Source organism: Cavia porcellus, unplaced genomic scaffold (assembly GCF_034190915.1).
Source record: "Cavia porcellus strain 051 isolate PalLab524CR breed Dunkin Hartley unplaced genomic scaffold, mCavPor4.1 scaffold_36, whole genome shotgun sequence".
NCBI classification, from domain to species: Eukaryota; Metazoa; Chordata; class Mammalia; order Rodentia; family Caviidae; genus Cavia; species Cavia porcellus.
The window spans coordinates 1,071,142-1,097,851 of record NW_026947519.1 but is presented as its reverse complement, the minus strand read 5'-3'; the positions used below and the strand labels follow the sequence as shown (position 1 = coordinate 1,097,851).

The following is a 26,710-nucleotide window of genomic DNA, read 5'->3' as shown; positions in this document are numbered from 1 at the left end:
ATGAATGTACAGTTCTCAGATGAAGATATACAAATAGCAAGTAAATACATGATGAAATGTTCACCATCACAGGTCATTTGATAAATGCAAATTCAAACAAAATTGAGTTTGCATCTCATTCTGGAAAGAATAGCTGTCATCAAGAAAACAACTGATAACAAATATTGGCAAGGCTGCCGGGGAAAAGGAACGTTGCTCCATTGTTGGTGGGAACGTAGATGATGCAGCTACTATGGAAATAAGTATGGAGATTTCTCAGAAGACTGAGATTGAAAGTCCATTCAGTCCAGCTATTCCCCTCCTGGGTATTTTCCCAGAAAACCTGAAAAGATCATGTTACCGTGATATATGTGCACCCATGTCCTAGCAGCATGATTTGTAATAGCTAAATCTTGGAAACAACCAAAATACCCATCAACGGCAGAGTGGATGAAAAAGATGTGAAATTTTTATACAATGAAATATTTCTCAATGATAAAATAAGAATGATCTTGAGGCCTTTATAGGTAAATGAAAGCAATCTGTTACTATCCTCATATGTGAAATAAATATGAATCATATATATAAACATTACATTACGTCTCTGATGTAAAAATAAGAACTCTAGAAGTAATAAAACCCAAAATATGTAATTGCTATTGTCAAAGGAGAGGAAAAGAATGCACTCTAAAGGATATAAATGCATGTATGTTTAAGTGAATAGGTTTGATAACCATATTATGTTTTTGGGATCATTGATCAGAACTGTTTGCAGTCTTGCTGTTTGAATGTCCACTTTGTATGCTTTAACTTTGTAACTTAAACAACTATTTATAAGATGAAAATATGTAATTGGTCACTTAGTGATCTCTTAGTGTTTACTTTTTATCTTTTGGAATTTTGTATTATTGCTTCCCTTTTTTCAGTTGTCCTTTTTTTTCCTCTTTAAATATATTTTTTTTTTAATTTAAAAGATGATGTATGCTATGGGTTGGCAAAAAGTTTGTCTGCCTTTTCCTCATGCCCAGAGACTTTCCTTGAGACTAAGATTCAGGGTGGTGGACTAAGAATCTGACAGAAGCTTCACAATAGTTGAATGCTGATAGTGCAGCATGGCTATTGCTAGGTGTTCTTAACCATATTTCTCTTGCAAATCAAGAGCAAAGATCACAGCAGAATGATTTTAAAATTGAAAAAGAATATTGTGAGTTAGGCAAGAAAAGAAGCTTCAGTAAAGGTCAGTCCTGGAAAATCTTGATTGCTGAAAATGAACAGAATAGGATAGATGGCCTGAGGGCATGAAAATAATCAGCAAGTCTCAAATCATTGCAGGGTCCAAACAGCAAAAGTGGAAGGCTTCACTTGGAGCCACAGAGCACCATATTCAAGAATGGCAGTGGTGACCACACCAGGTTCCAGGATGTCAGTGGCATAGAGAACTTGTTCATCACAATCAGGTTCAGAGTGTCCAACTATCCAGGCACTCAGCACCTACAGCCAAAAGAGAAGAGAACCTGTCTTCTGCTCCAGCTGGCAGCAGACCTTGGCATCATCCATGTAGTGCTGATTTTAGGTGCACACAATATGCAGGAGTTCTGACGTTGAAAGGCTTCCACCCCAATTGCAGAGTGCCTTGGGGGCCAGGTAGTGTGACAGGGTAGTATGTGAAGCTGTGTGTGTGAAGTCAAAGGTGTAGTGCAGACCCAAGAAGTTTGGAAAAGCCAGGAATGTTTACCATCTAGAAACGTGCAAGGAGGCAGCAAAGCCAGCACAAGAGAGAAGCCATTGGATCAATAACCATGAGAAGTGATGTGGGGGTGGAGGCCAACAATCACTTTTGGGCTGACGATTTGCCACACATTGCTTCAGATGCTGCACATGGACCTAAGGACTTAATGTTTGCCCTACTGGATTTTGCACTTGCTGTTGTCCCAATATTTCTACCTTTCTGTTTGTAACTTTTGGAATCATGATGTTTATCTTATGCTATTACATGTTAGAAGTAGATAACTTTGTTTTCATTTGTACAGGGCATGCAGCTAACAATTTGATTCCATCTTAGAGAAGAATAAAGACATGGGCTTCAACAAAGCATAACTTGTTAGGACTTTGGCATCTCTTGCAGATGGACTAAATGCCTTTTCATAAAAAGATGTGTATGAAATATAGAGATGCCAAGCCCAAAACATTACTGTTCTAATGTAATATAATGTGGACAGATTTAATGTAGGTTCTTATAGATTGTTAAACCTGTGTTTGTAGTGTTTACATAGTGAAATGCTAAGAATAAGCATACCTTTGAATCTGGAGGCTGGTTTAAAGAAATATGTCCCATAAGCATATTGTTATGTGCGACACATTGGGTCAACTTGAGAAGTTCACAAGTTTAACCGAGTAACTCAACAAAAATCCAGAACTCTTACTTTGTAAATATTGTCATCCTGTGCCAGAGCAGGGCACAAAGATTTTGTGTGATACACCCGTCCTGGAGTGTGTGTGTGTGTGTGTGTGTGTGTGTGTGTGTGTGTGTGTGTGTGTGTGTATTGTAGTGGGTGGTGGTCTGTGTAAATATAAGGGAGGTGTCTTAGTTACATTTTACTTGTTGCTGAGACAAAATACATGATGATCAAAATTGGAAAAGGAAAGGTTTATTTCTTACAGTTTGTAGAGGTTCCAATCCATACTAACTTGGCTCTAGGGCAGGGCAGCAGTCCTTGGCCACAGTTATGGAGGCTGCAAACAGCAAGGAGGAAACAAGCAAAAGAGTATGAGACACACCTCCCTGACATTACATCACATTCTGGCACCATCCCCAGACCAGTTTAGCACTCACATCCCCAATATAAATGCTAGACACTGAACCAATCACAAATGCATAATGCAAATGCATGCGGCCTGGAGACCACCAACAGAAACCATGACATTCAACCACTGGCCCATAGGACTCACATATATCCTTTGTACAAAAGACATTTAGTCCATCACCAAGAGTTGCCAAGTCCTAACATTTTAGCATTACTGAGAAGTTTAAGTCCAAAGACTCCTCAAAGATCTATGGCAAATTCTTAAATGTAACCTCCTGTGCAAATGAAAAAAGTTTAAACATTTGTGAAATGCAAAGGCACAAGATAAACATTACCATTGCAAAAGTTACAAACAGGGAAATATAAAGAATTGGAAACAAAGCAAGTCCAACATTCAGCAGGGCAAACATTAAGTCCCAGAATTCCATGCTCAGCATCTGAAGGATTCTGGTTGCAAGCTCCAAAAGACTTGGGTGATTCCACCCCCACTGCACATTTAGGGATTTCAACTCTCACAGATTCTCTCTTAAACCCTCTCTGATCACTATTTTGCTGCTTTCCTTGGATGATCCATGTTGCTGGCTTTTCCAAACTTCTGGGCTTTCCACTGCACCTTTGGCTTCACATTTACATCTAGAAATTACCTTCTCAGAGCACACTGCTTGGCTTCTCAGGCCCTTTGCAATCAAGGTGGAAGCTGTCTTAGCCTCAGAATTTGTGCATTTTACTTGCACCTAAAATTAGCACCATGTGGATGATGCCAAGGTTTGCTGTGATTTGAAGAAGTGGCCAGGCTTTTTCCTATTTTGGGTGTAGGGATTGCTTGCCTGAATCATTGGGCTTTGGGAACCTGATTGCGAATAAAAGCATCTCTGTGTTGCTGTCATTCAGGAAACTCCTGTGACCTCTGTCACCTTTCTGGAGCATGGTCCTCTGTAGCTTTCTCTTCTGAGCAAATTCTTTCATTTTTGTAGTTTTGAGTCTGAAAAGGCAAAAATCTGCTGCTTCCTGGGATGCCCTAGGGCTATCTGTCTTATCTCTCTGTTTTTCCTCAGCAATCAAAGTCTCAAACCTATCTTTACAATACTCAGCTTTTCTGGAGTTTTCTTTCTGGCCAAATTCAAATTATCCTGCTGGGCTCTTTGCTCTTGATTTGCAACATAACACTAGATAAACGCACCCAACAATATCATGCTACAGCATTTTCTGCTTTGAAATTTCCTTTCTGAGATCAATCAGTCCATTTCCCTTTGTCTCAGTCTCAGGCAAGTCTCCAGGCATTAGTAAAATGCAGACAAACTTTCTGCCAAGCCATAAAACACATCATAGGGAGTCCAAAAACCAATGCAGTCCTTCTTCCTAACAGAAACCTGGTCATTACCATTAGGCTTTCTATCAGCCTCTGATCTGAGCTCTGACCAGAATCTCCTCTACAGAACATCCTAAGCTCCCCAGCTCTATGCATCCAGGTGGCATATCTGAACCTTTCCAAACTCTGCACACAAGCCATTTCCAAAACCTCTCAAAAAGTATGGTCAGGTATAGTCACAACAAATGGTCCCACTCCTTGTACCAAATTTTGTCTTATTTACTTTTTACTCATCACTGAGACAAAATACTTGATAACCAAAATTTGGAAATGAAGGGTTTATTTCCCACAGTTTTTGGAGGCTTCAGTCCATACTAAGTTGGCTTCAAGGCAGGGTGGTATCGCTGGGCCACAGTTCATGGTGGCTACAAACAGCAAGGAGGAAACAAGCAAACAAGTGTGAGACATACCTTCTCCCTGCCATACATTATATCCTGGATCCTCCTTCCCAGGCCAGTGCTAGACAATGAACCATTCACACCCCCAATACAAGTGCTAAATAATGAACAAATCAAAAATGCACAATGCAAATGCATGAAGCCTAGGGGCCATCAATGCTAAACCATGACAGGAGGAGAAGATTGTATTCCACTCTTTTCTACCTACTACCTTGCAGTGTTGCCACAATACCTTGGCATTTGCTTATTATGGACTGAAACCTCCAAAATCTGCAAGCTAAATTAATAAATCTTTCCTTCCTTCAATTTGGAGGTTGGGTATTTTTCCCCTGGAATCAGAGATAAGGAAAATTAACCAAGACACTATCTATTAATATGTCCTCCCAAGAATTGTCATATTTGGGGGTTGTTGATAAAAATATAGACTCCAATCACATCTATCACTATACTCTGTGGTGCTGGTAAAGATAAATATTTCCATAATATCTATTGCTCCCCTCTATGCTTTTCCACAACATAACATATTACAATCTTCCTCTTTTCAGATGATAGTCTCTATTCTGCTTTTTTTTCCATTTTTAGATTGCAAACATTAGGCAAAACATTAATAGTTGCTTGTCTGGTAGCATTTCGGCACAGTATTAAGACCATATTACATAACCACCCATTTTCTTACAAATACTGGAATTCTTCTCTTTTATATGGCAGAATAATACCCCATATATTCATATATAAAAATATTCCACATATGAATATACATATATATATATATTCATATTACATATATGTACTGATATTTCATGTTTACATATATGAATAATTTTCCACTCATATATATTTGTATTTTCTTTATTTATATATTTAGAGCTTTTTCTATATCTAGTTTATTTTGAATTATCCTGCAAGCAGTATGGATATGGAAGTAGCCATCTAATTTTTTGACTCCAGTTTACAAAATGTACACCAGAAAGTAGAGATGGTTCAAATAATTGGTATCCATTTTTTTTTGTCTTTTTCCTTTTTATTGGTACCAGGGATTGAACTCACGACTGCCTGCTTTCAAGGCAAGTGCTTATGCCACTGAGCTAAACCCCCAGCCCCCAGGTATCCATTTTTATTGCTTCAGTAACTCTACACTCTGATTTCCATAGCAGTTATAATAATTTATATTTATATCAATGATGTGGAATTTTTTGTGCAACTTTTGCCAGAGACTGGAGTTGATCAATAAGAAAAACTATTTTGTGTCTCCATTTTTGTTTTGCACAGAGTGTTTTGAGATTGGACAGCTGATTTTCTAAGGTACTTTGATACTTATGTACTTAGATACTATTAGTACCAATACCCAGAGAAACTATGACTACAGTCCTTTCTCAATACTATCAGTGGATTTGTTCTAGTTTACTCAATGATATCGAAATCCATAATTTCTCAAATTCTTAATATAAAATGCCAGGCTATTTCCATATAACTACTCACATATTAATATGTATTTCATCCACATGTCCAGATGGCCTATAATATGTAATCCAATGTAAATGCTAAGTATCTAGATGTTGTATTCATCTAAAGAAAGAATGAGAAAAATAAATAGATCATTGGGGAGATGAAGTAAATTGACACAGCTCAAAAGATACAGAAATTACCAGCTAGAACATGGAAATTTCTATGTCACTGTTGTGGTGAAGAAAAGGTCAATTGACTCTTATATTCTGTCAGCCCACATTGAATGACTCTTGATAAGAACACATGGAATTAAAAATGCTGATTGGAGGCATAAGGAAAATAATAAAACTAGAATTCTCATTTCTTGCAGCATGCCCTCTCCTCTCTCTCTCTCTCTCTCTCTCTCTCTCTCTCTCTCTCTCTCTCTCTCTCTATCTGCCTCTCTCCCTCATTTTCTCTTTCTCTGTCTTTGTCTCTGTCTTTCTCTCTCTCACTTTCTCTTTCTGTCTCTCTCTGTCTCTCTGTCTGTCTCTATCTCTGTCTGTGTCTCTGTCTCTGTCTCTCTGTCACTGTCTCTCTGTCTCTGTCTCTGTGTCACTGTCTCTCTGTCTCTGTCTCTCTGTCTCTCCGTGTCTCTCTCTTTCTCTCTCTCTCTCTCTCTCTCTCTCTCTCTCTCTCTCTCTCTCTCTCTCTCTCTCTCACTGTCTGTCTAACTCTATTCATCCTGGGAGATCCCCTTGCTCCATGTTACATACCACACATTACTAGTACATGCATATCCTTGTTTACAGTAGTGCAAGTCAGAATAGCTAACTCTGGAAACATCTAACTGCCATTCAACTGACAAATGAGTAAACTAAAAGTGGTGCACACATAATGTTCTTTCCTTAAGAAGCAGGAAACTTTGTCATGTGCTGTTGAGCAGTCACAATGACCATAATGACCATGTTAAGTGAAGTAATGCAAACACCTCCTCTAGCAAGTCAACATCTGTGTTAATGTAGCAGATAGAACCACATTAATTAAGACATAGTGTCACTTTTTAAAAATTTGTAGATCAAACTCTGTTTCTGCAAAGAACCAAAGAACAATAAGTTTGTCTTTGTATATGTTGTGGCTTCTCAGTTCTGCTAGCCTGTCTCTGTGCCAGTAAGTATACTTACACAAAGGGTTGAATGTTTTATTTTAGCTATGAGCCACTGTTTGCCAGAGGATTTTGCTTCAGAAGACATTGCATGTTGCATATCCAGAACCAAGATCTATTAGAGATGCTATGACTTACTTAAATGTGGATGTAAGGTCTCTAACACCAAGAAGTTTGTACGCAGAATATATTTATTATTCCAATACACCTAGAAAGTCACATGTGAACTTTAAAAGTTAATATTAAATCACTGTGGTACAAAATTATTAAAAGATAAGGTCAGAAAATTTTTCATATTATCATCCTATCTGCAAATATCAATTGCCTACATGGTATGCAAAAAGTTGGCAGCAAATACATAGCTATAGAAGCATTAAATAAAAATCTAATAGAGACAAATCCTAAGACATTATAGTTCCTTGACTCTAACATCATAGTTGTACTAAATTATTTAAAGACCTCTGATTTAATGTGAATGCTTTTTTGATGTTAAGGCTATGAGTTACTATATAAAAGAAGTTACTATATAAGAAGTTACTATATAAAATAAAATATATAAAATTAAGCTGATTTGATTATTTGATATCTCACTAAATTATGCAAACCATGGATAGTTCATGTCTAAGCTTTGTGTCTTTGGCAGTTTAATTATACTTAACAGAATACCTACACCTGGAATGTAAAAAAGAGGTGTATACATTGGCTCACAGAGTTGATGGTCAGTTTGTTGGTCTGCATTGTTGACATAAAGTAACTGAGAGCCAAATTTCGAGAAGGAAAGCTTTATTTAGTTCACACTTTGCAGAGATTTCAGTTTCTAATAGGCTGCTCTAAAGCAGGGTGGGATGGCAGACAGGTGCTGAAAAAATAGTTCATGGTGTGAAGCAAACCAGCAAAATAGCAAACAAATAATGAGAACATGTGATAAGCAGTGGCTCTCTTTATCTTCGGTATATCATGTATAGGCTACCCACTCTTGGGGTGGATGGCACTCACACCCAGGGGTTACAGCCTTTACCCTAGCATCGCTCCATGAGTCATAACTTATTTGAACCCAGATTCACACGCAGCATATTCACCATCTGTGGAAAGCCCAGTCAAGTGCTACATGAGGTTTTGTGGTGTGAGAGATAGATTCTGTCTCTTTTGTCCAAGCACAAGGCCAACGTCTGTCAAATATGGGTATCAGTGACCTGACCACTTCTTCCTATCCTCTTTCCCCACCATATTAATATGCTTAGCTCTCTGGAATGTTGAATACAAACCGTTTTCTAAGATATAATCAGTTTCCAAGACAACCAAGAACTCTCCATTCAAACTTCACATTTCCCCTTGCTAACCACACACTTCCTCACAACAAGAACCAAAGACTCGTGTTCCAGACTCCTTCTCACAGGCCTCTGCTCTTACTAGCAGTTCTCATCCACACCCCCCAATCACACACCCACCACTCAAGATGGTCAACCTTGATAGATGTATTTGAATTCAGCCAATGAACTTAAAGGACAGCTGCTTTTCCTATATTAGGGATGAAAAGAGAAGATCTGCTTTATTCTGCACACCTGTAACAAAATGCTTTCAAGTTCCTACAGGAGTAACTATAAAAGCCATGTCTGTATAATTTGAATCCTGTCAGAGTGCATTCTTTCTGGCTGTAGGTAATCTGAGTATAGGGACTTACACTCAACATGGAGACAGATAGATCCAAGCTACAGGAAAATGGGTGGAGGAAAATTCAGCCCCTACCTGCCAAAATGCAGACAGAGAAGGAATGATACAAAAGGGAATATAATCTATGCAGTCTCACATGTAGTTCTACATATCCAGTAAGGCCTTACTCCTATCACCACCTTTAACTATAAAATTCACTAGTGAGTGAATTCTGCTGTGAACATAACACCTCTATGATCCAATCACCTTCCACAAGTTACACCTCTGCAGTTATGAGATTTTAGGGGAGATAGGTTACATCTAAGCCATAACACTTTTTATACTGGGCTCTCATCCAGTTGTTTTTTTCAAATGAATTAAGGATTGTGCTATGTGGCTCCTAAACTGGTCTCCAAGGATCATATGAAATATAGTTGCTGTGTTTTGACTTGGGTCCCTTCCATAGCATACCTGTCTAGGAAAAAGGGTGATCAAATTGTATGACAAGTATGTAAACGATTTTATTAAAACAAGACACATTATGAATACTATATAAATCACACTTCAGTTCCTCCTCACAAACACTTATTCCATTATTCTTTCCAATTTCTGGATTAATTGTCAAGAGTTCTCCTTCATGTGTATGTTCATACAACATGGCAGAAGATATTGTAAATATCACTGCCAAAATTGAATATAAAAGCAGCTTGATAAAACACAAGGTGTTTTCATCCACCTTCTCCAACATATCTTGGATCCATTCAAGCTCTTTTTCCCAAATCAAAATTACCATGAAAGGTAATGTTTCCATGCATTCTGCATATCAAGGGAGACTTCAAAGTGAAGAAACTCATATGAATGTTGTTGCAGAAAAGATTCAGAACATAGAAATGATGGGTCAAACCATGTTTTTGAAGGAACAGGAAAGATTTTGAGAAGAATTGATCACAGTGCATAATTCACTAAAAATAAAAGTTTTAAATTTACACACATTGTATTTTAACCACACTTTGATTGTGCATGTAAATTAAAATGTAGTAATTATAAAATTTGAACCACTACTTGTCTCACTGTATCCTCATGTCAGAAATAAGAAAATTTCTCCTGCAGGTCCAGTTGTGTGAGTCATGGATTTTTTTTCTCAGCTGGTTAGCAAAGAATATTGGTGTGAAACGGCCCTTAGCTCCTATTTTTTTCCTTTGATTCAGACACTCCTAGTTTGGCAGACACAGAGTGCAGCCCATCCAAGGCCTTTCTGTGTGACTGAGGGTCTTATAGGCCTAACTGGCTTCTTCCAGCTATGGGGAGGCTTCAAGACACTCTAACCAGCACACTCACTATCATCTGAGTGGAATATTGTTCACTCATGCTCTTACTGGCCCAACAAGGTGCTCTTGGGGGAGGACTCAGCCACACACTTGGCTGCCCACTCAATCTCTCCAGTTGGGGTAAAGGGGTTACCAAGACCCCTGTTGATCCACTGGTATCCTCTTGGTAGAAGAGGATTCTCGTTGCTCTCACCATTTTGTTGTGCTCTTCTGGATATGGTAGGGGGGTGCCAAAGCTCATTCTTTCATCTACTGGCAAGAGATGTCACCAAAGCTCTCATTGGCTTATTTGAATGTGGGAGGAGGGGTGAGTGATGCTCCCAGCACCTGCTGAGCACTTCTGGGTAGTCAGGTAGGGAGGCTGATGTTCTCCCCAGCTGCTGAGGTACTCTGGGTTCAGGGGAGTGGTGGAAAATGACCCTATCAGCTACTTAGCTCCTCTCCCTGGGATCTCAAGGGTAACACTTTCTGCACCATTCTTTTATTTGTCCCCACTTTTTTTGATAAATCACTTTGTGACAAAAATTTCCAAAGTTTTAATCTTTTGCTACTAACTACTCCTCCTAGTTCTTTGTAGCTGTGACTAAAACATCCTCAAGGTGCTCACCTTATCTTGAATATTTGGCTGTCTTGAAACACACCACTTTATACTCAACATTGTTCAAAGCCCTAGGAAGAGATAGGCTAATTCTTTGGTAATGTGAAGCTTCCATGGCTCCCAGGCAGGCGGGCTTGCCTGGGCTACAGTTCATGGTGGCTGCAAACAGCAAGTGGAAACCAGCAAAGAGCAAGACATACCTCCGCCACTACACCACATCTTGGCTTTGTGGGTGGAGGACTGACACCATCAATACAAGCACTAGACAATGAACGAATAACAAATGAACAATTCAAACTCCTGATCCCTGGGGGCCACAGACATAGACCATGACAAAAACTCTTTACTATGAATCTCATTGTCCAAACCACTTTTGACACTTTGATGTGTCTCAGTAATCACTCTTTTTTTGCATTTTCTTTTGTCCACACCTCCAAATTACTATATTCTACCACAAACCAGTTTCAGAAGATAGTGAATCACACATTCAGGTATAGTCAAAGAGATATCCCTATTTTTAAGTATCATTTTCAATCTTAGCTTCTTTCTTACTGCCTAGATAAAACACCAAAGAAGCACAACTTTTTAAAAGACAGTTACATTTTTCTCATGCATATCATCACCATAAATCATTTTTGGTTAGGCCCAATAAGAAATAGCTTACAGAAGGGACAGGATGGAAAAATACTGCTGATAACTGGGCTGCTGAACACGAGGCAGAAAAAAGAATGCAGCAGTGTAAATCGCTTTTCAAGTCATGCTTCAAACAAAACTCTTTGTTATGATTTGTGTCTGGATGTCCCTCCAATGCCTTATGTAGAAATGGTGAAGGAACTGTAGCTTTGTAACACTACTAGAATCTAGAGGCTATAGCTGGTTCTTAGTGTACAGATAGAATTGGAAATGTAAATGCTACACCCAGCCTATAATATAAAGCTACAAATGAGGCTTGCTTTCCCCTTTTTGCTGTTGCAATGTTTGCTGCCTCCACTACCATAAACTGTTGCCTCCCTTTGATGCCACTATGCTTTGGAGCCAACTGATTAGTGACTGAAACTGCTACCAACTGTGAGCTAAATTAACCTTTCATTCTTTAAGTTTCATGGTTGATTTTGTCTCAGCAATGAGAGAAAAGTAACCAAACACATTTTTTCCCCAAACAAGCCTCATCTGAAACTAGTGTATTCAACTATGAAATCACTGATTGACATCCTTATTGATGCACATATACTCCCATAATCTAATAATTTTTCTAATAGTTCCACAGTGGAATACGAGATGTTGGGGGTGGGCTACATTCCAGATATACTTCATAAATAATTCTCCTTTCTCAGTTTAGGACTACATAGGATTACATTCATGCACCATTAGTATCTCTTTAATAAAGCAGTAATGACCTCTTTAAAACTAAAATAATTTCTTGAAGCAGGTAGATACAGGATAAAGCTGAATTATCTGGGACTTCGAAAAAAATGTAAAATTTAAATTCTACAGAGAAATTAAAGAGGCACACTACAATATGGAAAAGGGAAGGGACCATCCATGTTTTTTTACCTGCTTGCCAAAGGCCAGTGAAAGAGCAAGACTGAATGTGTAAGAAGAAACTGTCCAGATGATGGGAAAAGTTATTGGAATTCCTTCAGAACAAAGCTTAACCCAAACAAAGGCAATGACCCAGGGTCAAATCTGCATTTATTAAGTCATATAGAGGAAGTATCTTGGGGTTCAGTGACTGTGAGAATCCCAGAAGTACGTGAATACTGTACGTGAGGCTGGGTAAGAGACACAATAGCACCCTTTTCAAATGTGCAGAGAGGCATGTAGAAAAAGAAACAGATTCTGGAAACTGATAGACTCTAAGTTTGGATGAATCTGATTAACACAGTTTGAGAAACTATCCTAAGATTTGTCCAGTTCTAAAGTCTAGTGTTTAATGTCCTGTGAACTCATGGTGTATTTCTTGAGGCTCAGTTTCAGACCACAGCATGACATTCCTATGCCAAGCTTGTGCTGAGTAGTAGGGAGCCACAGATAGGACATTGTGGACTTACTGCCTCCCTTGAAAAGCAACAGATTGGCACCTCAGCTAGAATTATTTGCAGTGCTTCACACCAAAAGAGAGGAAGACCAGTTTCCTAGTGAGCTCAGGTCAAAGATGAGTCAAACTAGAGGCAAATGTCTTCTTTCATAAAGAGCCATCTTATTGGTCCTCCACAGAAACAAAATAAAAATAGGGGAATGTGGTGATATTCAAGGAGAAATATAGAAATGAAATGGACCAGTGGATGCTCTCTCCAATAGCATCTGGTCAGTGACTCCAGTTCAAGCATCTGCACTAGAGAGAATGGTCAAATGTCCTAAACTTATAACACCTTACAAATCTAAATTACTTAATTGTTAAATGCCTCCTTGAAAACCAATGGATCAATAAAGTATCACAACACATTAAGAAACCTTTGAACAGTAAACTAACACTATGAAACATTCTCAAGGAATCCTAGATATGACAATGAAACTGATAATTCCCATAAATCAAAAACAATAAACAAACAGTGAGATAAAGAGTTATGCAAAAGGGAAAATATATGACTGAGTAGTGCAAGGGTCAAATCAGGGAAAAGGTAACCTCTTTCAGGAATTTTCAATGTGCTTGATCCCAAATTTCCAATCAAAAAGCATAGAAAGATTAAATTAAAAAACAAAATGACACATTAAGTTCAAAAGTATACTGATTTTAAAACTCAAAGGATATAAAACAGTATCCCATGCATGAAAAGAACAGGAATTGCCATCTGGAATTCAATATATTTGGATGTCCCTGTGTCTTTTCAGGAAAGATCATCACCAGAACATATTGGATAAGGCAAAATTCAACAAGAAGCGTTAGCAATTATTTTAAAAAGTCCACTGATTATTGAAACATGCAAATTCACAGAGAAAATGTGAAGAGAAGTGAGAAGAAAATGAAATGATAAGTGAGATTTCCAGTACACTTGTAATAGTGAACTTCTGCAGCTCACCATCACAAGTAAATGGTCACATCAACTAGGCAAAAAAAGTCAACAAGGAAAGTCAGAGTTGAAACAAAACTTAAAATCACGGATTTATTAGATAGCTATAGAATGTTACATCAAACAAAAACAAACTGTAAGTTTTCTCAGAGGAACAAGGAAGTCTCTCCAAAAATCAGATAAATGTTTACAATGATGATATTATTGTCAATGTGTTTTTAACTTAATTTTTAAAAATAGACTGCCTGAAACCATATACATCAGACTGGTCCCATGCATACATCTGATCACACTACAATGAACAAAAGCACTGTCAAAATATACCGTAAAACTATGAAAACACATTTTAGATATGTAATTAATCAACTCCATTTTAATTCTTACTGTATTTTCATTTTACATTAGCAAATAACTTTTTGGCACTTCAGAAAATTTGCTTGTGTGAAAGAAAGAAAACTTCAAATTGTAGTTTCTTAAGAAAACACAAATCACAGTATCAACAATAACAGCAAAAGTATCTTCATATTTGTTATCTTAAAATAAATTGAACAGATCAGTTTTTATTAGCACTGAAAATCAGAACCCTTTCTACTGGCTTCTTTATTGGTTCTTCTTTAGGGTCCCATAGACAAATATATTTTTTTTTAAAAAGGAAGAGAGTATTGTGTTTTCAGAACTTTTGATAGAACCTGAATAATTATTTATGATCCTGGAAATATGTCATAAGGGAACAGGATACAGTTGTGGAAAAGTTCAGCAATATCTGTTGGCTGCTTCTTGCAAAGCTTGTTTTTATTATAATAGGGAGGAAAACTGACTTATTTTTAAAATTTAAGTATCAGAATAGAAGAAGGTCCTATTTGCTCCCACTTGGTAAAGATTCATTACAAATATAAGGACTTGATGGAAAAGAAACTATGAACTACATTGGCTCTGAAATATATAAACCACAGGAGTGTGTAAATCACAAGATCTTTTTGTCAGTAGACTTGCTACAAAATTCACAACTTCCCACCCACTGGACATTCTTAGTGATTTAGATAATCTAGAAATATTTGCAATGTCCTGTAAATATTGTGTAATTTTACAGGTCTGAAGACCAAACATGTTCATGAAAAGCAGGTAATATGTTTCGAAGAAACATCATTTTATATAAAGTGACCTCTACTCATATTGACTATCATTGTTATTATTGTAAAGCCAAGGCTTATAGGAATAATTTGAATCTGTAGATCACACTGTAAACAATGCTAGGAATGCTGTTTATAATACTGAAATCCTTCATCAGAGAAACAAGAGTTCAAATAAATAGCCTATTGATGTATGTCAATGTCGTAGAGAAACAAGAACAATTTAAATCCAAAACTAGCAGAAGGAAAAAAATTATGAAGTTCAGAAGCTAAAAACATTCCCCAATTTAAAGACAAACATAATAAAAAGGGCATCTTTAAGTATAAATGACCAGTTTATTTAGAAAAGTAATCAATTCACTGACCATCAAAGAAATGCAAATTAAAACCACCAAGATTTGAGGGGCTGGAAGGATAAGGAAACACTTCATTTCTGTGTGGAGTATAAACTGGTACAAGCATTATAGAAAGCAAGCTGTAGATTCCTCAAAATTCTAAAACTAGAAATTCCATTTCATCCATCTAATGCTTTTCCTCAAAGAGTAAAGATTTATGGCTGCAAGCATTCATATCCAACTTTTTAGTAATAACTCATAATGGCTAAATATTAGAAGCAAGCTATGGGTGCATCAACAGATGCATGACTACAGAAAACATGGTATTTATGTATGACAGAGTACTATTATGCCATAAGAATAAATTTCGATAATTTATAGGTAAATGAAAGACCTTAGAGACCATGATAATAAGTAGTGTAAGTCACATCAAATTTAATATCCCATGGATTCTGTTAAATGAGAAACTGAATATAAAAACAAATTGTAAACAAAAGAGCATAGGGACAAGGAGACCCAGAGAAAGAGAGAGAGACAGAGACAGAGATGGAGATAGAGAGAAACTATAGTCTATCATGAACAAAGTCTACAGGGGTGTAACTTACTTTAGTGGAAGTCTTAAGTGTTGAATTGTTTTGGCCTATCTGTATTGTTAATGTGCATGTGTTCCTATAGAACTGAAGCTGCTGGTGTCCATACCACTTTGTAGAGCTCCAGACACACAAGGCCAACTATAATTGCTTTTGTCATTGCAAAGACTGGGATGATCTTTCCTGCAATCATCTTGCTCTATATGATAAGAAATGAACAGGAATGATCACTGGTAAAGTGGGGAGGGCCTCTAGAAGAGACCAAATGTGGGAAACTCAATCTTGGAAAGGATGAAATGTGGGATTATGACTGACATTACCTTATACCCATCAGCAGAAGAAATTCCTTAGTTCTCTTCTTGAAGGTAGGATGCAGCTATGATGGAATCCATATGGAAGCTGCTGTCATCATCTTGTTGGGAGGAGTAGGGAAATTTGCTAATGGCAGAGAGGGTCCACTGAAGAAAAGTTTCTCTGCTTCCTGGGGACACATAAATATTCCATGCACATTAAGTATCCAAAACATACAAAATGATCAGATCCACAGAAGACCTGTAAGCCTGACAAAGGCCACAGATTACACCGCTGTCAATCCACCCACCAAAACCATCACAGCATTCATATTCAGCATCTTCTCAAAGTCAATGGGGCCTGCCTAATGGAGGAAGAACACCAAACTTCAGTCCTGCTTGGCTGCTGGGGTGGCCGGTGCCCCTCAGTGCATTCCCACTGCTGCCACACAATGGAAGGTACCATGCTGAGGAAGCCACCAAGCTCTGCCCCAGCTCATGATGCTGGGCCTGCCTGAGTTCCTCAGCATCCCCAACCACCAGCAGCCCTACCATGTGGAGGAAAACCACCAAGCTCACTCCAGCTCAGGCAGCTGTGCCAGATTTGTCTCATCAGCACCCTCCCACTCCCACTGCACAGAAGATGAACATTGGGCTCCTTCCTGGCTCAGGCTGCTGAGCCATGCCATTAACCCAGCATGCTCCTCCTATGTGCTGCCCCATAGAATCACCACTCTCACTCTGGCTCAACCTGTAGCCCTCGGCTACTTTCCCCATGTCTTAGATCCAAAGTGCTCTGAATGTTGGCCCCCCAGTCTCCCTTCAAGGACACTGAACTTTAGTGCTGGTTTGACAGGAGACTCAGTGGCCTCTCACCTAGATGGAGGACCCTGGGAGGTACTAGTCAATGTACCCAACAACTAGGCTGACATCAACCACACATAGGAACCTGGGACATACAGAATCCACAGTTGGGACTATTGAGATTAAATAACCAGATATTGGCTCAGAAGATGAAAATAACAAAACAAAAAACAAAAATGCAATCTCAAAGTACATCAGGTGCAAGAAGAGATGACAGCGAAATGGAGGACTTTAAAAGTCATACACCAGAAATCTCTGAAGAGATAGCAAATGAAGTAAAGAAATAAATTGATGAGGCTATAGAGGAAATCAAATTAGAAGTAATGTATTATGTAAACACAGAAATAACAAATTTAGTAAAGGATTTGCTCAATATACCTACGGAAGAAACAGATACAAAACAAAGGGGCATGAGACATTGATTGAAACTTTGAATGAACAATGTAGAAAACAAGCAGAATCCATCAAACAAATTCAAAGATATGTACAAGAAAAAAAAAAAGAATTCTATTGAAAGCTTCAAAACCACTTAAATGAACCTGAGGATAGAATTTCAGTCTTTGAGGACAGGATAATCGATAGTGACCATGAAAAAATAGAACCTCTTAAAAAAAAAAAGCAGCATGATGACAATCCAGCAGCTTCAAGACTTAACCAAAAGAAACAATGTAAGATTAATAAGCATCAGAGAGGATGCAGGAGACAACACAAAGGACGTAATCAAGCTGTTCACAGAAGTAACACAAGAAAATTCCCCAAATGATGGAAAAATCTGATATACAATTAAATGAGGCATATAGAATGCCAAACTGTCATAACCAGCATAGATCTATACACAGATACATAATAATTAAGATCCAAGACATACAGCATAAAAATAGAGTACCAAAAGCTATCAAAGAAAAGCTCAGCTATCAAGGAAAGCCTATTAGAATCATAGCAGATTTCTCAGCACAATCTTCAAATTAAGATGAACTTGGAGTGAAGAATTCCAAGCCCTAAAAGAAAACTTTTGGGGCTGGGGATTTAGCTCAGCAGTATAAGCACCTGCTTTGAAAGCACATGGTCATGAGTTTGATCCCCAGTACTGATAAAAGAAAACAACTTTCAATCCAGACTGTTGTACCCAGCAAAACTTTCTTTCAAATTTAATGGAGAAACAAGATACTTCCATGACAAAGAACAACAGAACAAATCCATATCTACCAAGCCAACCCTAGAAAGAATATTGAAAGACATACTAGAAAGAGATAAAAAAAAATCACCATAGTTCCCAGAACAACAACAGAAAGAAACCACCAGCCTGGATAATAAATTAAGCAGGGGAGGAAAACAGAAAACCAACAGCAGTAACATAATGCAGCAAAGTAAAGCCAGTAACTATCAGTGATATCCATAAATGTAAATGGGCTCCATTCACCTGTCTAAGAAACAGGTTGAAATAATGCATCAAAAAACAGAGCCCCACTGAGTGCTCTATACAAGAAACACATCTGACTCAAAAAGAAACTCATAGGCTAAAAATCAAGGGATGGAAAACAGTATTGCATGCAACAGGAACCTAGGAAAAAAGCAGGGATAGCTATACTGCTTTCAGAAAAAATGAAATTCAAACCTAAAATGATTAAAAGAGATAAAGAAGGACACTAAATACTCATAAATGGAAAACCAGAAGAGTAAGAACAATTATAAATATATATGCAACATATACAGAAGCACCCAACTATATAAGACAAACACTAATGGATGAAAAACAAAGAACACAATTATAATAGGTGCCCTTAACATCTCACTGTTACAAAGAGATCAACTACAAAAAAGCCAGCAAAGAAATAACAGAAATGAATCACACCTGTGAATGAATGGACACAGTGCTCACCCAAACACATCAGAATATATATTCTTCTCAGTTGCATATGGCACATTCTCCAAAACAGACCATATATTAACTCATAAAACATTCCTAATTAAATGCAAAGGCAGTGAAATTATCCCATGCATAATATCACATCATAGTGCACTAAAATTGAAAATCAGTGGCAAAAACCCCCTGTAAAACCTGAATAAATACATGGAAATTAAATACAAACCTTTAGGACAACCAGTGGGTTATAAATGAAATTAAAGAACATATAATACAATGAAAATGCAGACATACATACTGTAACCTATGGGATGCAATGAATGCAGTCCTATAAGGAAAATGTATAGCAGTTAATTGTCACATCAAGAAAACAGAATAAGCAAAGATAAATAGACTAATGCTACACCTCAAGCTCCTAGAAAAGAAAGAACAAGTCAAATGCAAAGCTCATATAAGATAAGAAATTGTAACAATTAGAGTAGAGATTAATGCATTTAAACCAAAAAGCAATGCAAAGAATGAATCAAAGAGCTGGTTTTTTAGAGCATAAACATAATTGATTAACTTCTAGCCAACCTTATCATGAAAAAGAAAGAAATGATTCAAATCCATGAAATAATGACTAAAAAGAGATAAATTACTACAGACCCCATGGAAATTCAAAAGATCATGAACACACACTTCGAAAATCGCTACTCACATAGGATAGAAAATAGAGAGGAATTGGATAGATTCCTAGAAACATTTGAACTACCAAAGCTCAATCAAGAAGATACAACCTTGAATAACCCAATATCAGCTACTGAAATTGAAAGCATGATGAAAAATTACCAACAAAGAAAATCCCAGGTCCTGATGTATTGATGACTGAATTCTAAAGTAATTTAGAGAATATTTAATGCTAATACTCCTTAAACTCTTCACTGAAATGAAAGAAAAGCAATCCTCGTTTTTGACAAAGTCCAACACCTGTTATGATATAAGCCCCACAGAAACTTGAAATAGGAGAAATAGCTCAATTACATCAATGCCATTTATGATGATCCAACAGCCAACACTATACAAAATGTACAAAAACTGAGAGCGTTCACTCTAAAATCAGGAACAAGACAAGGATGTTCACAATCAACACTGTTATTCAATATAGTTCTAGAAATATTAACCAGAGCAATCAGACCAGAGGGAGAAATAAAAAGAATAAGAATTTAAAAAGAAGTTAAATTATTACTATTTGCAGATGACATGATACTCTACATAGAAGAACCCAACAACTCCATTAATATACTGCCATAAATAAAAAAATTCAGCAATGTAGCTGGATACAAATTCAACATTCAAAAATCAATAACATTTTTGTACAAAAAATAAACAAAATAAAAACTGACAGAGAGAAATTATGACAATATCACCTTTCACAATACAATCTAAAATAATCAAATACCTAGGAATCAACCTAAACAAGAATGTAAAAGATCTATGTGTTGAAAATTTTACTACTCTAAATAAGGACATTGAAGAGGATAATAGAAAATGGAAGGATATTCCTTTCTCTTAGTTAGAAATAACCAAGATTGTGAAAATGGCCATGCTTCCAAAACTGTGCCAATACAGATTCAGTGCAATCCTAATCAAAATACCATCAAAATACCATACCGACCTAGAGAAAATATTTCTAAAATTCATCTGGAAACAGAGGATACCTAGAACAGCAAAGGGAATTCTGGACAACAAAGGCAAGGCAGGAGGCATCTCAATTCCTGACTTAAAACTATACTACAAACACATAGGAATAAAATCATCATGGCAATGAAATAGACCTGAGGATCAATGGAGCAGACTAGAAGACACAAACACTACTACAAAGACACTCAGCCACCTTATATTTGACAAAAGTGCTAAACATGTTTCCTGGAAGAAAGATAGCCTCTTTAATAAATGGTGATGGAAAAATTGGCATTCCACATAACAAACACTGAAAATGCCTATCACCATACACAACACTATAGTCAAAATGGATCAAGGATATAAATAATAAAACAGAAACACTAAATCTACTGGAAGATAAAGTAGATAAAAACCTTGAAAACATAGGATAGAGAGAGATTCCATGAATAAAACACAAACAGCATGGGAAATATTTCAAAGAGTCAACACTTAGTATCTCATATTACTAAAAAAAGTTTTGCACTTCATAAGAAATGACCAACAATTTGAAAAGATAACTCAAAGAATGGCAAAGAATTTTAGCAAACAATCCTTCAGATAAATGACTTCTATCCAGAACATATGAAAATCTGGAAAATATCAAGCCCCCCAAATTCAAAGGCCTTCTCCAAAAATGAGTATCTGAAATGAACACACAGTTCTCATATAAAGATATACAAATGGCAAATAAATACATGATGAAATGTTCACCACCATTGGTCATTTGAAAAATGCAAATGACCACAGCATTGAGATTTCATTTCAACCTGGAAAGAATGGCTGCCATCAAGAAAACAACTGGTAACAATCATTGGTGAAGATACAGAGAAAAAGTGTACTTTTCTTCACTGTTGGTGGAAGTACAGATTGATGCAACCACTATGGAAATCTGTATGGAGATTCTTCAAAAAGCCACGATTGGAAGTTCCATTCAATTGGGCTAATCCCTTTCTGGATATTTTCCCAGAAAAATTGAAAATGTCATGTCACTGAGATATATGTGCATCCAGGTTCATAGCAGCACAATTTGTGATAGCTAAATCTTGGAAACAACCAAAATTCCCATCACCTGCAGAGTGGATGAAAAAGATGTAGTATTTTTATACAATAGAATACTACTCAGCTATAAAAAGGATTATTTTAAGGCACTTATAGGTAAATGGAGGCAATTTGAATTAACCTTATTGGTTAAACATACAAGACTAATATGAGTAAATATAACATTGCCTCTCTCATATAAGAAACAATAAAAATTGACAGAATAATGTGATCCCAAAAGTACAATAGATACTGTGAAAGTGAAAGGGAAGGAAAGTACTCTAAAGAGTATAAAGGTATGTACAGTGTGTAAGATAGATGACCATATTACTGAATCTCTGTTGTTACATTGCATATAAAGATTTAGACTATCAACATTTGAGTGTCTAGCCCTATTCATGCTTTGATTTTGTGACTTTGGCAACTATTTTTTAAGATGATAATGAGAAATGTAACAACTTTTGATACTATAATGATAACTTTTTTGAATTTGTTATCGTTATGTACTCCTTTTCTGTTTTCTATTTTCTTCTATATATCTGATAAAAGTGAACAATATACAATATAACAATCATTGTTAAATTTCTTTTATTCTGTTTTTGAAGACTTGTATTTTATTGTTTTGAACCTGCTATTGTTGTTTATGCCTTTTGCCCTTTGTTTTTCTTGTCTGACTTTTCTCTTTTTTAAATAAAAAACATCAGTGGGGTTCCTCTTGAACCTAGGGAGACTGGCTGGACTGGCAAGTATCCCAGGTGGCTGGGACATTTCCTGCCAGTGGCTGTCATTTACAAGACAGGAAAGAACACTACCAACTTTGCTAATCCCAGAGTAAAAACAAGAGTCTGAGGTAAATATCAAGAGCCCACAGTGCAGCAGAATATTCCATAGTCATAAAAGATCTGAAAAGTAGCATCATGGGAATGAGCGACAGAAAGTCTATGGAAAAACACATCAAATCCAGGTATGAGGAATACAGAGACACTAACTCTGGCGATACTTAGAAACAGGTGATAATATTAAGAAACAACATAGCTCTACTCACAGTAGCCAGTAGGCAGAAACAAATGAAAGATCCATCAACAAATAAATATTTAATGCTGTATCATTAGCCTTAAGTGGAAAATACACTGACCTATTTTACAAAATATGAACCTTACGGAGACTGAGGTGTGTGTGCTTGTGTGTGTGTGTGTGTGTGTGTGTGTGTGTGTGTGTGTGTGTGTGTATCTGTATACAAATGAAGACAAGATACTCTATGAAATAAGACAAATGCAAAAATGTAAAACAGTGTTTGTTTCCACAAATATGTCATTCCCAGAATAATCAAACTCACAAAAAGTTAATGATAGCTTCCAGAGATGGTGGTGAGAGAAGGAAGGGAAGAATGTGTTAAATGCAGAGTTTTACCCTGTTGTTCTGTTTTTGTTTGAGTGTTTGGCACGGGACATAGGAGGTCAAGCATGTTAGACAAGCACTGTCACCAAGCCACACTGCAGTCTACATTTTTAGGCGCGCAGATAAAAAGATAAAGACTGCACAACATTGTCAATCAACAGTATTATTGGACAGAACTCAGAGCTACAGCCAACATGACAAATCTGGGGTGTTCTTATCACAATTTCACAGAATACACAGAATGAAAAAATATATATAAAAGAAAGAAGAATATGGATGCAGCTAGTCACGGTGGACTTCCCTAGCACCAACAAAGTCCTGGGGTCATCCCTACAGCCAGAATATACACAAATAAAATTTAAGATTAGGCAGGAGACAAGGAAGAATAATTCATGACACAAGAATGAGAGGATAAGGAAGTAAATGTAGGACTGAGCAGCTGGGGGAAAAGTAATTATTGAGAGGAATTGCAGGAAAATCCATAGAAAAAAATTACAGAATCTGATACTTGGATTGAAATTTAGAAGAAAAGGACAGAATGGGACAAGTGCAAAGATATGGTTATGTGTAGAGGATAACACAGGATAAAACACAAAAAGGGGAGACACCTGGATAAATACATGCTGAAACAAGAAGAAGTCACTAGAAAAAATACATGAAGATGAGAAATACAAAGACAAAATAGATACTCAGAGAACAAACAAATCAGGGAGAGACAGAGAGAACAATAGGCATGAACAAATATATGGAACATGAGACACATAGCCAGGGGAACATGTAAGCCATTCAAAGTCTGAGGAGATACAAGTGTGGAAAAGGGAGAAATGGGGGAGAGAGAAAAGCAAAGTACCAAAGGAAAGACCATTCACAGAAACACTACGCCATTTTCATCGGTGAAATGTATCCTAAAGAAACAGACCAAAGGACAGAAGTCAGGAAAACACCAGAGAATGAATTAACAGTTCTCCTGTGATCCACAAAAGGAACAAGAAAGGAGTGACAGAATTTATCTCACTACTCTCACATTTGACACAGAAGACAGCAGAGGCTCAAGGCATGGTGTTCAGGGAATGTCAGGCACACAGGCCTACAGTCACACAGGCTGCCCAACAGCAGTCTAATGAAAGTGGAAGTATGGCTGGGCAGACTAGAGGCAGAGCAGTGACTCTTGCCCAAACAGCTAAATGCCCTCACCAAAAGAGCTCCTGCTGTCCTCCAGCCCCTCATCAGAATCATGGATCTTCACACCAAACTTGGGAGCAAATCTGGGGACTGGAATGGACTGCAGAAGTGTGGCTAGAGTGGCTTGGTCCTGAGACCCTGTCAGCCCATACATCTGGGCAAACAGTTTGGTAGCAGCTGTCACATAGTCCAGGGGTAGAGACTGGAAGAAGACAGGATGTGGAAAAGTGAAAAAGTTGACCTAGATTATGGGAGTCTCACTCAGTTCTCAGCCACCCAGGAAAAAGACCTAACATTGTTTACATCGAAGGTCAGTGGGTGTGGACAGTGTTTGGATCCAGACCAGAACAGTGCTCCTGAACTGTGAGCTAGGAGGGAAAAAAAATGTCTGGGGAAGTCTGCCTCATCATTCAATGGTTAGCCTTCCAATTTCACTTTGTGCCAAACACACATCAAGTTAACACTTATAGATTAATCAGTAGTGTCCTTTATTACACCAAGTCCTCACACAACTCCTGTAACACATCACTAATCCAGCTCTACATATATATACTACTGTGTAACAGAAACAACATACATCACTTGTCCTAATGTTAAATAGGATGTGGAACATGAATCCACACCAGTTAAGTGTATTATTAAGTCCAAAATGTCTGCCCTGTAGAGTGTAATTATAGCTCTAACTGGAAATCAGTGCCACTGAATGCACGCCATTGAAGAGGAAGTAACAGTAATCTGTTACTTCCCATTGAGAAATGGGAAATGGGACAAAAATAGATGTTTGCAAAAAACAATGGCTGAGTAATCAAACATAAACCCTTAGGGTGTTTCTGAGAGCAAGACTACCTAGAGGAAGGAATGTTGAAGGCATCAATTAACTTCCCAGTTGTTAGGAAAAAAAACTCTTGCTTAAATGTTAAAATAACAAAAATAGGAAATGTACAATATATGGTAGGGAGGAAAATTGTGCAGCAGTTGCTAAATGTCATCAGAATATTTTGTATGTCAGTAGTGGTAGGCCCAGGGCACACAGTAAACTCAGGTGTGTAGTTGCTACTGCCCCAGGCAGTGCTGCATAGTTTGCACCACCTCCAAATACTGGATGCCTGCTAGCCCCAGTGTCTGATCCAAGAACTTGGGGTCCTTGTCAGGAACTGAAGAAAGCAAACAGCTAGATTACTTCACAGGCTCAGACAAAGGCGACAGAAAATCCTTCTTGTCCTTTACAAAGCCACTCCCACCATACTCACACCCAACACACTGGAACAGGCTCATGCATGCAAGAAGCTGATGAAACTTGTAAGCTTGGCCTAGTGTCTAGTGGTTCTAGGAGGGAAGGGCACAGACAGCATATCTTAGCCAGTAGATAGGAGACAGTAATGTATGTGTGACACGTGAGATGTTGCTTGGCATTTTCTGCTGGCTACTCTCCTGAGCCCACTGCAAAAAAAAAAAAAAAGCAAACAAATCAAGGGGGCAACATAGTCAACAAAAAGGCATGGGGGATGTATCTCAATGTGTAGATACTGAATTCATTCCCAAGGGTCTCTGTGTAAGACACAGAGAGAGGCATACACAGAAAGACAGGCAAAAGCAGACAGACAACTACCACCAGTAATAAAAGAACTGATGCTGCGAGTGAAAAATCAAAACTTCCCAAAGTTGGCTCTTCAGATTTCCTCAACATTTTAGTCCTAACTTAAAAACCAATGATAGGGACATCTGGGAGAATATGGTAGATAGATAACAGCAGTTATGGAGGCTCTCTGAGATAACCAGCTTAGAATCCAGGAATGGAGTCCTAAGCAAGGGGAGATATACCTGCTGACACATCAACAAAGTAAGCTGAGAGAAACTAATTGGAAATGCAATCCTGATGCTATAACTGGAACAGATAAAATCTCAGCACCAAAGCTGGAGAACCCACACGATTTAAATTTCCTGCCACTCCTGCTGCTTCTGAATTGGCACAGCAGGGACAGAGTTGTGAAAGCTCTGAGAGCAGTAATCAGCAAATGGAGTTGAGAGTGGGACTGGCAGGGAGCCCTGCATCAACCTGTGGTGAGTGAGAGGAACAGGGACCCCTCCATAGATAAGGAGGCTCCAAAAGAGGACATTCTGGGACCAGGCACACTGGCCAGAACAGAATGCTGCAGTGACGTTAGTTGCATATTCCCCTCTCAAGCAGGATTTGTGGGAGCACTTGGCCTGGGTGATGCCACAGACTAAGACCCAGTAGGCTAGCCCAAACCAGGAACCAGTGCCTGGAGGTGTGCCCTAGCAGTGAAGCCTTCAGTAGGTTGACCTTGAGGGGCAGAGAGACCTGAGCGTAGGCTGCTGTCTTAGTCAACTTTTACTCGCTGAGTAAAATATCTGAAGCCAAAGTTGGGGAAGGAAAGGTTTATTTCTTACCGTTTTTGGAGGTTTCAGTCCACACTCAGTTGGCTCCAAGCCAGGCAGCATGGCTGGGCCACAGTTCATGGCAACTACAAAGCAGCAAGCTGGAACCAGCAAACAGCAAGACAAACATTCTTCCTGCCATTACACCACATTCTGGCTCCTCCCCTTTGTAGGTGGAGCACTGAAAC

General features: G+C 37.9%; 1 pseudogene; it reads right to left on the bottom strand.

Annotated features, from left to right (window-relative positions):
- Window positions 1-1,302: 1,302 nt before the first annotated feature.
- Window positions 1,303-26,710, bottom strand: part of LOC134474713 (ubiquitin-like modifier-activating enzyme 1 Y) — a 38,340-nt pseudogene continuing 12,932 nt past the window's right edge.